This window comes from Oxyura jamaicensis, chromosome 3, assembly GCF_011077185.1.
Source record: "Oxyura jamaicensis isolate SHBP4307 breed ruddy duck chromosome 3, BPBGC_Ojam_1.0, whole genome shotgun sequence".
Classification (NCBI taxonomy): Eukaryota; Metazoa; Chordata; class Aves; order Anseriformes; family Anatidae; genus Oxyura; species Oxyura jamaicensis.
This window is the reverse complement of record NC_048895.1, coordinates 87,482,642-87,497,205: the sequence shown is the minus strand read 5'-3', so window position 1 is coordinate 87,497,205 and position 14,564 is coordinate 87,482,642.

Here is a 14,564-nt window from a genome sequence, read left to right as displayed (position 1 = left end):
TAAATTGAAGATTTTAAAATAGTCTACATTGTATGTTATTTGGTTCATATTATAGTTTCCACTTATCTATTTCTTCCTTGCCTTTTTGAAAAATAAATTAAAACACAGTTTGCATATCTTAAATGAAGTATGTATACTTAGCTATTTCTGTATTATTTATGCATTGATTTTTGTATTGCTGCCTACTCCGTCTCAACAGGCTAACTTCTTACAGAGACATGTACTGGAAAGGAAGGAATAAGCATAAAATGGATTGGATGTGGTTCAAGTAGAAATGTCAGCTGTGATATAAATGGCGTATCATGAATCAGCAGCAAGGAACTAGAGCGACTGTGGTGATGGAGTGGAGACCAGCAACTGGACCCTTACCTTTTTAAATCAATAACAGACATGAAAGTATTTAATCTAAATGCCCGCTCTTTCCACACCTGAACACTGAACACCAGAGATCTCCTCCTGCAGATACGTTGATTTGTACAGATACACCCTGTACTGTCAAGGCCCTTACAGCCTCCCTTTCTAGTGTCCTTGGCAGTATCTGGCAAAAATACTACCAGCATCTCTAAGCAGGCAGATGTGATGGAAGAGAATTTCTATTTGAAATATTTTTGGTAAAATAAGGAAAATATATTTCTCTTTTTGTGCCCCATCCTGCTCATAACTACTAATTTTTAGCCTATTCTGACACATCTAGTGGTCATAAAGCTGGCTTGCTTTAGACTCACCATTTCCCTTTGTCAAAATGTTCAAGCAGCAGACCACCTCAGCACTGTAAAAGAGAGCTCTTTTCTGGTGGTTAATCAAATCTCTATTCCATGCACAAGGAAGGAAATTTATTCAGTTGCCATTATTTTCTTTGTTACTTGCATTTAGTACCTGATGCAATATCAAAAGCCCCTGAGGAGGGCACCAGCAGCAACCACTTGGGATCCAAGATACATGCAATTGGATGCGTTTCTAACTCCTGATCAGGCCAGTGTTTACTGGATGTCTTCTAAAACAGCTCCACTTGGTTTTGGCAGAAGGCTTGGCTTTATTGTATGTGTCCTAGAGATTAAGGATGTATCCTTCCTGACTACCTGTCTGGAAAAAAACTCCACCTACCTTGCTTTCACTGGTCTGCAAATATTAATGCAAGGTTAGAATAGCTTGGTGAGTCCCCTGGCCTGGTACTTTATGCAGTCTTGTTCATCACTGTACAGAAAAGATGATCTCAAGCAAGAATGTGTTTTTGAAATAGTTAGCAGGACAGTTAGGGGAATAGCAAGCCTATGGGAGATTGGCTCTTAGTACACTAAATCCAGAGCTGAAAGGAGATGTCATCACAGCCTATAAATATAAAGATCAATGTAGGAAGAGAGCTTTTTAAACTAAGGGGCAGCAATACACTGTAGCTGAAGAGAATTTGGCATGAATTAATTTTAAGCTTGAAATTCAGAGATGAACTGTAGTACTCAAAACACTCAGGTTCTAGAAGGATCTTCTAGCAGTAATGAAGTAAAAAGCCAATAGCTTGGTGCTCAGTCATGACAGAGATTGTGTTATGTTTGAAGCAGTTGTGGTTGGATTTTTTACCGAGCAAGTTGTCTTCAGTTTTACCTCCTGTTTTTCTAGAATGTGATTTCAAACCAGGTCCCCTCCTTCAAGAGATTCGAAGTGTGAGAGAGCGGTACCTGTGACAGCAATGCGGCTGCAACATGAACAAAAGCCTTGATAGAAAGGAGTTTTTATAGGAATCTGCTTCTCAGGGGAGAATTGTACAGCCCGTGGCCTGTTGGACAAAGTTAGAGAGACTTGTTGCAGACATATGTGCGATTTGTTATCTCTCTCAGTGTAAAAAGGGACTCTAGTAACTAAACAAGGAGAATTCAAGTCAGTATTTCCAAAGACCAAATCCAAGCTGAGAAATGAATGACACCTCACTTTCAGAAGAGATTTCTGCTTTGCTGCAGACATTGAGTAGCCTTTGAAGACCTCACATCTTGACAGTGTTATGGTAAGCAAAGCTCATTTGGACCTTCTGAAAGAGTCCAAGCAAGTATGGGATTTCAAGTAGGAGCTGGAGCATTCTGCTTTGAGTAAAGGTGAGATTCATCTCATCTAACTTTAGATGTCTGTGATTGTACTGGGTCTGGCTGGGATGTTAACTTTCCCTGCAGCAGCCCATACAGTGCTGCGCTCTGCACTTGTAGCTACAACAGCAGTGGTATCACACCAGTGTTGTGTCTGCTGCTGAGAAGTGCTGGCACAGCATCAGGACTCTCTCTGACCCTCCTAGGGGGTGGGCAAAAAGTGAGAAAGAAACATCACCAGGGCAGGTGACCTAAACCAACCAAAGGGATATTCCATACCATATGATGTCACACTCAGCAATAAAAGGTGGAAAAAGGAAGAAGAGGGGAGGGGTGGGCTCTCGTTGCGAAAACGTCTGTCCTCCTCCCGAACACTGGCTACGTGCGTTGAGGCCCTGCTTCAAGGACGTGGTCAAGCATCGCTCATTTGTGGGAAGTAGAGAGTAATTTCTTTCCTCTGCACTTCCACATAGCCTTTACTTGTTTTGTTTAGTTATTCCCTTTCCCCCTCCCTTTTCCCCTTTCCCTTTTTTCCCTTTAGTTGAATTGTTTAATTAATAATAATATTTCCTTAATTATATATATATATATATGTATATTTTTTTTCCCCTCTTTAATTAAATCATCCTTATCTCAACCCGTGAGTTGTTCTTTCCTTTACTTCTTCCCCTCCTCATCTGAGGAGGGGGAGTGAGAGAGCGTTTGTGGTGTTCAACTGCCTAGCACGGTAAAACCACCACAGTGATGTCTGAGGCATTTACTGTTGAATTAATCACCCTGACCTCCCTCTTTGTCAACAGAAAGGATATATTTTTATATATAAGCTAAAAAAGCAAAAAACAACCCCCCCCCCAAAAAAAAAAAAAAAAAATCACAAGGCACATCACACTCTCTAAACTTACGGCATTTATTTTCAAATGGCACTATTCCAAGCATCAGAAATTGGAAATCACTTTAATTGACTGGTTTGGAATTCCTTTTTAGCTAGATAACTTTTCAGCCTGCTTGAAACATTAGGGTAAACAGCAAGAGATAAAATAATAGTAATGCTATTGCCAATAAGAAACATACAAGACAACTAAAATACATGCCCATGCAGAGTTGCAATGTTTTATGTGGACAGCCCTTCTGGAAAGTTTAGTTTCTCCAAAGGTACTTACCTAGGAACTTTCTTGTAACACACTTAGAGTGTTTAGAATTTAGAGTTGGAAATGGTGCTTGCCAAGTTATCGAGAATGACTTCAATCTGTAAACAAAAGCAAGAAGATCTGAAAATAACTACCACTGGGAGCCAAACAAAGCATTTATTTTCTTTTCAGGTTTGAGCTTTTCTTAGGCAGGCAGAGCTAAAACCACCCATGCTATTTTCACATCATGAGGTGGCAGTGCAGTGAAGTATTGTTTTAAAGTCGGTTAAGCTAATAACACAGGATGAAATCTTGTCCCTTTTTTTCTGCAGGTCAGAAAAGGTCCTGGTCAACAGCAGAACACTTGCATAGCTTATTCCTACATGATTTTTTTGCCTCTGTTTTGCTACCTCAAGTGGATTTTAGTTTCTCTAACAGAAGAGATGGGGACAAGAGCAAAGGATTTTGAACAGGGGAAAAGGAAGGCGGTTTGCAAAGAAAGAGGAGATAGTGATGGCAGTACTCTCAGGTAAAGAAAGTTTTAGGTCTTGGAAATGTGACCTTCAGGACTTGCCTGTGGACCTTGCCAAAGGCAAAATACTGTGTTTACTGATCAACTGAGGAAAAACTCCCACCACTTTGAAAAACAAAATGGTTCTTTGCACACAGTTTTCTTCACTAACTTACCTGGCAAGATATCTGCCAAAAGTACCACTAGTGCTATGAATACTCATGATTTTTGTTGGAGGGTGAGTGTCATGCAGTTAGTACTATCTTGATCCTGTTCATTTTGAAGTCTGTGAAAAAACATCAGTAATTTCAGAGAGTCTACAACCACATAAATCTGCCCCTTGAAGAGATTCAAGACTGTCATACTGGCTTCTCAGAGAACAGTTGTACATCCTCTTGTATTTTTTTATAAGGAACTCTTCAGTAATATGATAAATATGGCCGAGAGATAGGTGGGCACTGATTCACCAAGGAAAGAGGATAAAGAGATGGTTTCTGGGGGATGTCTACATTTTTGGGGGACTTTTGGAAGCTCATCTGGAAAGAAAGTGTCTCTGTAAAAGCCTAGTCCAACCTGACTTTGAAATGCATTCTCCACATTGTCTCAGCCAAATATTTTTCAGAGATTTGAACATGAAAGTGCATTATAAAATACATTTTCCCCAATTTATATAGCTAGTTAGTATGGGTTTTGTGATGTTTGTCCCTTAACAATGAAAATTGATGTTACATATCTGGCAGCTTTAAATAATAAAAAAAAAAAAAAAATCTCATCCAGAGAGTTACTGCATTCAATATGCTCATTAATGTAAAAAAGTTGGTGTGACAGTGTATGAGTAAGCCAGACTGCAGTAGCTGTGTTTGTATACAGTATTGTCTAGCTCAATCTAAATTACAAAGATAGTAGAGAGAGAGGTGTGGTAAGCAACATCTTAAATCAAGCAAGTGTCAGCTCGGCCTCATTTAGTGATTTAAACAATTACATGGCTGAATAACCTATACTTAAAAACACAAAAACTAATGAATAAGCAATAAGACTACTTGACCTATATTCAAAGCAATTGTTAGTTTCTATCCTCTATACTCAAGCTGAGTTCTGTCTCATTCAGCATGGAGCTTTCCGAAGCAGCTAGTTTGCTTGCAGACCGAGTTACTCTGTGATAGCCCCACGGAGCAATAGGGGACAGAAGATCACTCTTGCCATTTCTGTTCTGCTAGTTTGGGGGATGCATTTTGACAGGAAATTCCTCTAACATTGAAAATTGTAAGTAGATCTTTTTGCAACAAAATAATATAAAAAAAATGTGGATTGTCTTCTCTGCATGCTGAAGCTTTCTGTCTGGGACACCTTTTGCCCTAAACATATTTGCTGGATCTCCTTTGAACATAGCTAGTGCTCAAGGGAACAAGAAAATAAAGATATTCAGATGTGAAATACTAATTTGCTACAATTTTTCCTTCTCTCCTTTACATTTTTTTTTTTTTCCCTTCTAAGTGCCATCACCTTGAAACAATAAACTCATCAGCTGAACAGTGATTTTGGGCAGAATCACAAAAAGGCTGATACGGAATGCAATCAGCAAGGAATTAAATGAAGGTGTTTAATTAATGGCAATCAACATGGCTTTGTTGACTGTCTTAGCTAACAAATCTGATATTGTTTATAGTTGGATTAAAAGCATGTTTAATACAAGTAATTAGTATAATATATTTATATTCATGATATCCTGGTAAAAAATAAGAATATACAGAATAAATACAACCTACTTCAAGCAAATTTAGAACTAACCCACTAATAGATTGCAAAATGTAATTGTAAGTTGCAAAATGTAAACTGTAAATCATGTACTGGGGTGCACATGTACAGGTCCTGCAGAGAGCTGGTCTTTCCCTAATGTTATTCAGTGTCTTTTTTGAATGGCAGAAAATATAATATCAGTCTACAAGTCTATTCAGCCCCTGCAAGATTGAGGGACTGAAGAGATCAAGGGAAACTAAAACCTAAAATATCCCCAAAAGTGGAAAACTATTCTAACTAGTAGACTATTACAGGTTGAGGGCAATCTTGGTTACAGTGGAGTTTAGTTACTGTGTATTTTAAAATCCTGAGAGGTGAGGAAGACAAATAGTAAAATCATAACCTGGACTTCTGGAGAACAGGTTTTTGGCTTATTCTGGGATCTTCTTGTCAGGATCCAGTGGGAAGCTGCTATGGAGGCAGGGCACAGGAGAGCTAGTTGAACTTCCTCAGAGAACAAAAACAGTCCTTCCTGATGTGCAGAAAGGTGAGAAAGCATAGAATAAGGTCAGCATGGAACACCAGAATGAGCTCAATCACCAAAAAGAAAAGGAGGATGGAGAAATGGATGTCCCAAGAGGAATATACATTTGTCCCAGGTGCCAAACTTGTAGGGATGGAGCTGAAAAAGCTCAGGCTCACCTGGAGTTGGGGCTAGCAAGGAATGTGAAGGCCAAAACAAAGGGCTTCTGTAAGTACATCAGCAGCTAAAGGAAGGCAGAGGAAAAGGTTTTAGGTACATAAATCCGAACACAGACAATTTTTAGGTGGAGACTTTTTTTTTTTTTTTTTTTTTTATCTGTATCTGCCCCATTTTTATTATAAATATTATTGTTTTAAAGCTACAGTGAGCACAGCTTACAGCAACACAAGTTCTGTCTGAACATGAGGAAAAGAATTCTTTACTGTGAGGGTGACTGAGCCCTGGCACAGGTTGCCCAGAAAGGTTATGGAGAAGGCCCTGCTTGAGTAGAGAGGTTAGATTATATCCAGAGGTTAAACTATGTGATATCCACCTTCCACCTCGACTATTCTGTGATTCTGTAATTCTGTGATGTCCTGAGTATTGGAATATTTCCATCTGTCTTTGGACAAATAGAGAGATCAACAGGAAGTAGGCAGTCCTGGCAGCAGTTCCAAGGCTACACAAATGCGTGGATGAAATCTGCCTGCTGATACATAATTTACATACTTTGAATATATATAAGTTTGTGCTCTCTCTACCCCCACCAGCAGTGCAAAGCACAGGGCCAATGCTAAATTTTTCAGGCATCTTGTTCCTGTCGTTATTGATAAAGCCCAATGATCAGAAAGCATCAAGTCATTCCACTAAGGGTAGCAGAATAACCACAGTCCTCCTCCACTTTGCAAGTTTTGTAGACAAATACAAAGCAGTGAAACAAATACCAAATCTTCTAGATTATAGAAAAGAAGTCATACTCATAAGAGTTATTAAAAATACAATAGATTTTGGCAGAAATGTTTTTAGATAGAAACATTGGTGACAAATGAAAATCAAGGAACAATGAACTTTCCAAGTTGCTAGGTCTGGCACAAAAATATTAAAATGCAGTAGCTGCCTCCAAGAGGTTACTGGCAGAGTTTCAGAAAATAAGATAGGAAAGTCCAAGAAGACAATGAGATGATTTGTCAGGGGTCACGGACTGCCTAGCTATTACTGAATTTCTCTGTAGGCAATCTAACAGGAAAGGGGGATTTATAGCACTATAATTCACGCTATCTTTTTCTTTGATTCTTTTTCCACCTTACTTATTCTGGAGCTGATAGGGATCCATAAGTGTCATGCAGTGTTCTGTGCATCTGGAAATTAGGCAAAGAAATACTGATTTAAGTATATGATAACCAAGTTAGAAATTTTCACTAAACTTTTCCTGTGTGAGATCTGAGGGATAATTATTAGTATGAAAGGGCCAAAATCAACAAACAACTAAAATTAGCTTATGAGTAAATAAAAGGACTGCTTCTAAGGAAGAACCAGCTTTTCCTATTATTCCCAATCAGTGTCAGAAACTTGTATCCATTGTCCTTTTTCAATCAGAGCTCTGCTCCTTCAGTAGCAGCAAAGGAAAAGAGCATTTCCTTCCTGCTAGCTCCAAGGAGAATGAAGAGATTTATCTTCCTCTCCTAACAGAAATTATGCCATGAGTGAAGAAGTAAGTGTATGACTGGAAAAGGGCAAATATAACCTCAGTTTTAAAGAAGAGGAAAAGGAAAACCTGAGGAACTACAGGATCAATCTGATTCCTATTCCAGGCAAGATCATGGAGCAGATCCTCCTGGAAACTCTGCTAAGGCACAAGGAAAATAAGATAGAGATTGCTGATAGCCAATATGGCTTTACTAGGGGCATATTGTGCCTGACAAATCTGATAGCCTTCTACAACAGGGTTATAGCTCTGGAGGATAAGGGAAGTGCAGGTGACATCATCAAGTTAGACTTGTGCAAAGCATTTGTCACCGTCCCACATAGAATCATAGGATAATTTAGGTTGGAAAAGACCTCTAAAGACCTCTAAGGTCCCTTCCAACCCAAGCCATTCAATGATTCTATGACCTCTAAGTCCAATCATTAACCTAGCGCTGCCAAGTCTACCACTAAACCATATTCCCAAGCATCGCATCTACATGTCTTTTGAGTACCTCCAGGAGTGGTAAAATGAGACTCTAGATCCTTAAAATGAGGCTTTGGGTTAAAAAAAAGGGGGGGGGGGTTAAAGCCTGAAATGAGACTTGGGCTCTCAAAATGGAGGGTTGAACACCCAAAATAGGGATTTGGATTGAAAAATGAGGCTTTGGACCCCAAAACAAGGCTCCATTTTCTTTTTCTCCTGTGTGGCCACTAGCATGGCTGGGATGGGGTGTCAGGGGCTGTGCCCCAAAAACTACAGTTCCCTCATATCCCCCAGAAGTCACCTTGGGGGTCTGGCCCCTCACTTTGCCAGCATGGGTGAGCAAACCGTGGACTTAACCTTGATTTGGGTGATGGTCTCGGTGCTGGAGACCTCGATGGAGTGCAGGGTCTGCATACAGACAAAAAGCTGCATGGTGGCAAAGGCACAGCACAGCCTCCTGACATTCTTGTCTCCAAACTGAGGAGACATGGATTTGATGGATGAGCCACTTGTTGTGTAAGGAATTGGCTGGATGGCTGCACTTAAAGAGTTAATAGCTTGATGTCCTGGAAGAGACCAATGAAGAGTGGTATTCCTCAGGGGTCAGTATTGGGTCTGGGGCTGTTTACCATCTTTGTCAGTGACATGGACAGTGGGATTGAGAGTACACCCTCAGCAAGTTTGCCAATGATACCAAGATGAGTGGTGTTCTTGACAAGCTGGAGGGAAGGGATGTCATCCAGAGGGACCTAGACAGGCTTGAGAGGTGGGACCATGTGAATCACACGAAGTTCAACAAGGCTAAGTGCAAGGTCCTGCATCTGGGTCAGAGCAATCCCAAGCACAAATACAGGCTAGGTGACAAGTGAATAGAGAGCAGCCCTGCAAAGAAGGACTTGGGGGTTCTGGTGGATGAAAAGCTCGACATGAGCCAGCAGTTTGTGCTTGCAACCCAGAAAGACAACCGTATCCTGGGCTGCATCAAAAGAAGCATGACCAGAAGGTCCAGGGAGGTGATTCTTCCCCCTCTGTTCTGCTCTTGTGAGATCTCACCTGGAGTACCACATTACACTCTGGGGACTGCAGCATAAGAAAGACATGGACTTGCTAGAGTGGGATCAGAGGAAGGCCATGAAGATAAGCAGTGGGCTGGAGCACCTCTCCTGTGAATTCAGGGTGAGAATCATAGAATTATAGAATGTTTTTTGTTGGAAGTGACCCTTAGAGATAATCCAGTTCCAACTCCCATGCCAGGGGCAGGGAAACCTCTCACTAGACCAAGATGCTGAAAGCCCCATCCAACCTGGCTTTGATCACCTCCAGGGACGGGACATCCACAGCTTCTCTGGGCAGCCTGTGCCAGTGTCTCACCACCCTCATAGTGAAGAATTTCTTCCTTATATCTAATCTAAATCTACTCGTGTTTAGTTTAAAATCACTACCCCTTTTCCTGTCACACGTCCTTGTAAAATATCCCTCTCCATCTTTTCTTTAGGCCCCCTTTAGGTACTGGAAGGCTGCTATAAGGTCTCCTTAGAGCCTCTCTTCTCCAAACTGAGCAACCCCAGTACTCTCAGCCTCTCTTCATAAAAGTTGGAGTGAAGAAAGTCTTTAAGCCCACCTTTTTCATGTAAGTGAAAATAACAATTGTTATGCACCAATTTTGTCTAGTCAACTACCCACAACACCTTTTATTGTTTATACACCAAGATACCTGCTGACCCGACAAGTTAAGGACAAGTGCTGTTTTCAGAAACCTCCTCATGACTGTCTTCACTCCTCCTGTTCCTATTTCTTTCCTTGTGCTTACAGTATGATAATAATACAATGTTAAGAGAACCAGTGTAGGTGAGAAACAGAGTAGGTGGAAATCTGCTGTCTTAATTTTAGATGTAGAGTAAGATTTGGACAAAAATCTACTGAGATTATAACAAGCCTTTTTATACTGGGCAAGTCAAAACTAGTTGCTAGATGCCACTTTCGTTATCATTGTGCCCCTCCAGTTTGATGCTGTTGTTGAATCAACTAGATGTCAATTTTACTCAAATACATCAACAGTACTTGGTGTAAAATTTCATAAGCACTACCATGTAAACAGAAGCCTTGCATCTTTGGATATTATCAACGTGTCAAGAAAGAAGAAACTAAAGATCTCTATGTTACAAAGTGAACCTCTTGCTGGAGGAGGAAGTGCAGACAATTTTTAAGGACTATGCTCTTTAAAGACTTATAATACCTGAAAAGCCTTGCCAGTATAAGATGTCAGATTCATCATTCATAAGATTCAGCTTATTGACCAAAATTGAGTAAACCCTAAGGCTGAGAAAAGAGAAATATAAGAAGTAAATAAATATTTTTGCTAGAATCTAGTTACCTTCTGAATTAGGTGCCTAGTTTAATCAGAGTCTCATTAAAAATGTCAGCGCTATCGGGGAAAAAAAAAGGTGATCTTCTCTGCTTAATGTAACTGAATATGTTAGTGAAACAGTGCAGACCTGTGTAAGGAGACCAAGTCTACGTGACTTAGAATACATTCCATTTCCATTTACTTTCTAAAACATAGGCTCTATAGAAACCCCTATAGAAATATCTGACAGATGTATGTCTAGGCACAGATGACTTATTACATGCTTATTTCTCATACTTTGAATGGAAAAGTGACAAAAAATGCTGATATATGAAAACATTTGGTCCTATGAAGGTTCAGTTGTCTTGGTTTTGGCTTAACAGACTCACCCAGCTTTAAAGACATTTAAAAGGGTCTGTTAATGGCAGCAGTGATTGAAATCTGATGATAATGATGCGTGAAGAGATCCCATGTGATTTGACACCTTGCATCTTCTGTGTAGTGGCCAAATTCCATGCAATCTCAATCTTACGATAGAACCTTTATCTATGTAAACATAACATGTAATACATTGTTGGTAGAATAACATTTCTCTAGCAAGATGGATTATCCTGTTGTAATGACTTACTAGTTTGGTCTCCTTATCAGGTAAACTATATTTATGAATAATAAAATTATAGTAAATTACTGTTTAATTCAGTCACTGCAGACTAAAAAGACCTAATAACATCATAAAATCTACCAGAAGCAAAGTTTTGGATCCATAATATAAAATACTTTTTTTTTTTTTTTTTTCCTTAATTCTGTAAACTGTTAAAAACACAATGAAACATACAAGCTTTTTAGTTGACTTGATGTGATTTCATTTTTGTCTGTGGAAAAATAAGAGTTGGATATTGGTAAGTTATTTTAATTAGTCTGCCTGTTTGGAAGGACGTTGACTGACTTGTTAGTAGACTATTGTCCCTGAATATAATGAAGAATATATGTATGTCATTATAAATATGGGTCTGATATTTATGTTGGTATAAGTCTGGATTTATGCCTCTGAAATTAATGGAGCTGCACTGGTATCAATACCAGGCAAAGTAATCCAAAATGGAAAAGGAAACTGCACCAAGCCAGTCTCTGATATATGAAAAGAGTCTAAAAACAAAGTGGAATTATGGATTTAGCATTTGCAACTGTGCCAATAGTAGCTTAGCTTAGCTAGCACAAGTCTGAAATGTGAAGATACAATGGCATGGTCTTCCATGCATTCTGTCACCTACAACACAAGCTCTCTCCAGATCTTGTGCATGTTCAAAACCATTGTGGTTCTTCATGTTCCTTGCAACAGTTCATTAGATCAATCTAGCAGAGATTTGACATGTGCTGTGCTCACTGCTGTTATACTCCTTAAGAGTTCTCCCATATCATTTCCAAATGCCTTGAGTCTTTATAGTCCTTTATGTGTTTGAAAATTAGTGAAGTAGCATTCTACATTTTCTTTGCACATCTGCAAGTAATTATCCAGTGTAAAAAGCAGGAATAAATACATCAAAGAGGCTAATAAATGGAATGTAGCCCCATTCTTCTTTAAGTTTCAAATGTGGAAGGAGTCCATGGGACCCCTTTTTTTGTTGTTGTTGTTTTGATGTTTTTTTTTTGCTTTTTTTTTTTTATTATTATTATTTTTCCTCGTGAAGTGCAAGGCCTTGAGAAGGCCTGGTCAATGAATCACAGAGAACCCAAGTAGGCCAAGAAGCCGGGCAGAAGCTGGCTGCTGGCCGTGGTGCTGAACGGGCTCCGCGGCGGGCTCCTGACATTGGAGAGCGCAATGCCGTGGGAAAGGTAGTGACTGTGGTTGGAGCAACTCGTGGTTGAAAATGCCAAACACTTTACATAAAACCTTTTAGATGCACCACACAGTTAGATAAACAGTGATTCAAGAACTCTACTATTGTCATCCATGAATAAATGCAGATTTTTCACTATTATACTCTAAAACCTATATTAATGCCATTATACATGAATATCAGTATTTGCCCACTCAGACCTAGGTGATGTAAATATAAACATTTAAATATAAACATTTGAAGAATATTTTTTCTATATTAACTATTTTTTTTTTCCATTTGAAACTGCCAGTGTTTCTCGGGATTAACACTTACCACAATGAAATCTATTTGTAGATGGAGCTCCAAATGGACCAGGGAGAAAACAATTTTTGAGGTGTCAGATTCATAGTGTTTAGGATCAGAAAGAGTGCAAGCTTACTCAGCCTGACACTCTGTCTTTCGTAAATCATCACATTTCACCCACTTATCCCTGTCTTGAACTCAGACATCTGTGGGGTTAAAACTTATTTCTGAAAGAAAGATAGGCCTTAAAAAAATAATTAAATAAAAATTTCTCTTCCCCCCAATATTACTGATTTCTTTGCTAGAGAGGAGAAATTGGTATTTTCTCTGTGCAAAATAACATATCCAAATCATTTCTTGATGTCCTCTTTGCTAAAAGTAAGCTTTCTGCTTTTTTTTTTTTTTTTTTTTTTTTAATATTATTATTATTATTTTAATTTTCTTGCCTTATCCTGCCCTTTCCTCTACTTTTTTCAGCACCAGTTTTAAGTTGCATGTCCCACGCCTGGAGACAACATGCTAGTGTCACAAATGCCACATCTAGAGTACACATGTAGAGTTTTTATTCACTCCTTCTCTATTTGTACATTCACAGTCTGCGCTACCTCTTTGTGCCATAGCATCACAATGGGAACTCAGATTCTTGTCCACTGTGACTCCACAATTTATTTTCAAGTCACTATTTTTCAGTTTAGAGTTCAGTATTCTGTAGGGATAGCTGTATCTTGCTGTATTAAATTACAGTTTGTTTGAATAGACAAGTCTACCAGCTGACCCAAATCATACTGATTTATCTATATTCACTGTTAGTTACCACTCTGCCAGCCCTCATGTCATCTGCAGCTTTTATTAATACTGATTTTATATTTACTTTTGGGTCACTGAGGAGGATGTTGAATACTGTAAAATTTAGTCGTAAGAAAATCCAGAGACACACTACCCAGGGATGATTCACTATTGATAGACACTGTTGTAGACTATCATTGCTGAGTCCATTTATTATGTGCTTTGCAGGTATTATATAGTCTTAATTGTTCAACAGAATGCCGTGAGGTGTTAAGTCAAACTCTTTACTAAATTCTACTCTAAATCACCTCAATTCCTTTAGCAAAGGAATTCTTATCCCATAGAAGTAAAATGACTCATTTTTGTGTTAATTGAAATTTGGATCTTCCTGTCTTTTAATTCCTATTAATGTGAAGACAGTATGTCAAAGATTTCGTAGGAAATGATCTGTGATTTTACCCTGCACTGTTCTCAGTCTAACTTGCCTTTGTAAAATACTCTTCCAATCTTATTTTCAGTCTATAGTCATGCTTTAGCTTTTCCTTTCAGAAAATACCCTACAGTATGCTTTTTATTGTGATGAGCTATCTTCTACACTGTATATTCAGAACAGGCAAAGCTGACTCACAAAAGATTCATTATTTGTTGTCCCATAACTTCTGCTATTTATACATATTTCCTATGGGATACTTCCACTCTTCAAACCACAGGGAACTTTCAGTGTGTATGTAAATTAGTTACTAAAAGATAAGAGGTGAAATGAGGACTGTAGTATTGCAACCACAAGGAGAGTCACATCTAGAGCTGTGTACTCTTAGGAAGTAAAGTGGGAAAAAGATTTAGGCAAGGAAGTTAATGATAATGCTTAGATGGCTATATCACAACATAAACCTTACTTCATAGATCGTGAATGTCAAAAAGTTTTTTTTTTTTTTTTTTTTTTTTTTTTTTTGGTCTGGTAGAAATGAAGCTTCTATTTCAGGCTAAAATTATACATGCTCTAGCATTTTAAAACTAAGCATGAATATTTGCAGTTAAAAAGTTCTAATTTAGATGTAAAACAGTAAATCAAGGACATTTTGAGAAAAAGCAGCCAGTCTATCTTGAATAAGCCCCTGAACAACCAGAGACTTTTGTCAGCACATATGGTTGTCTAACAGGGCTCTTC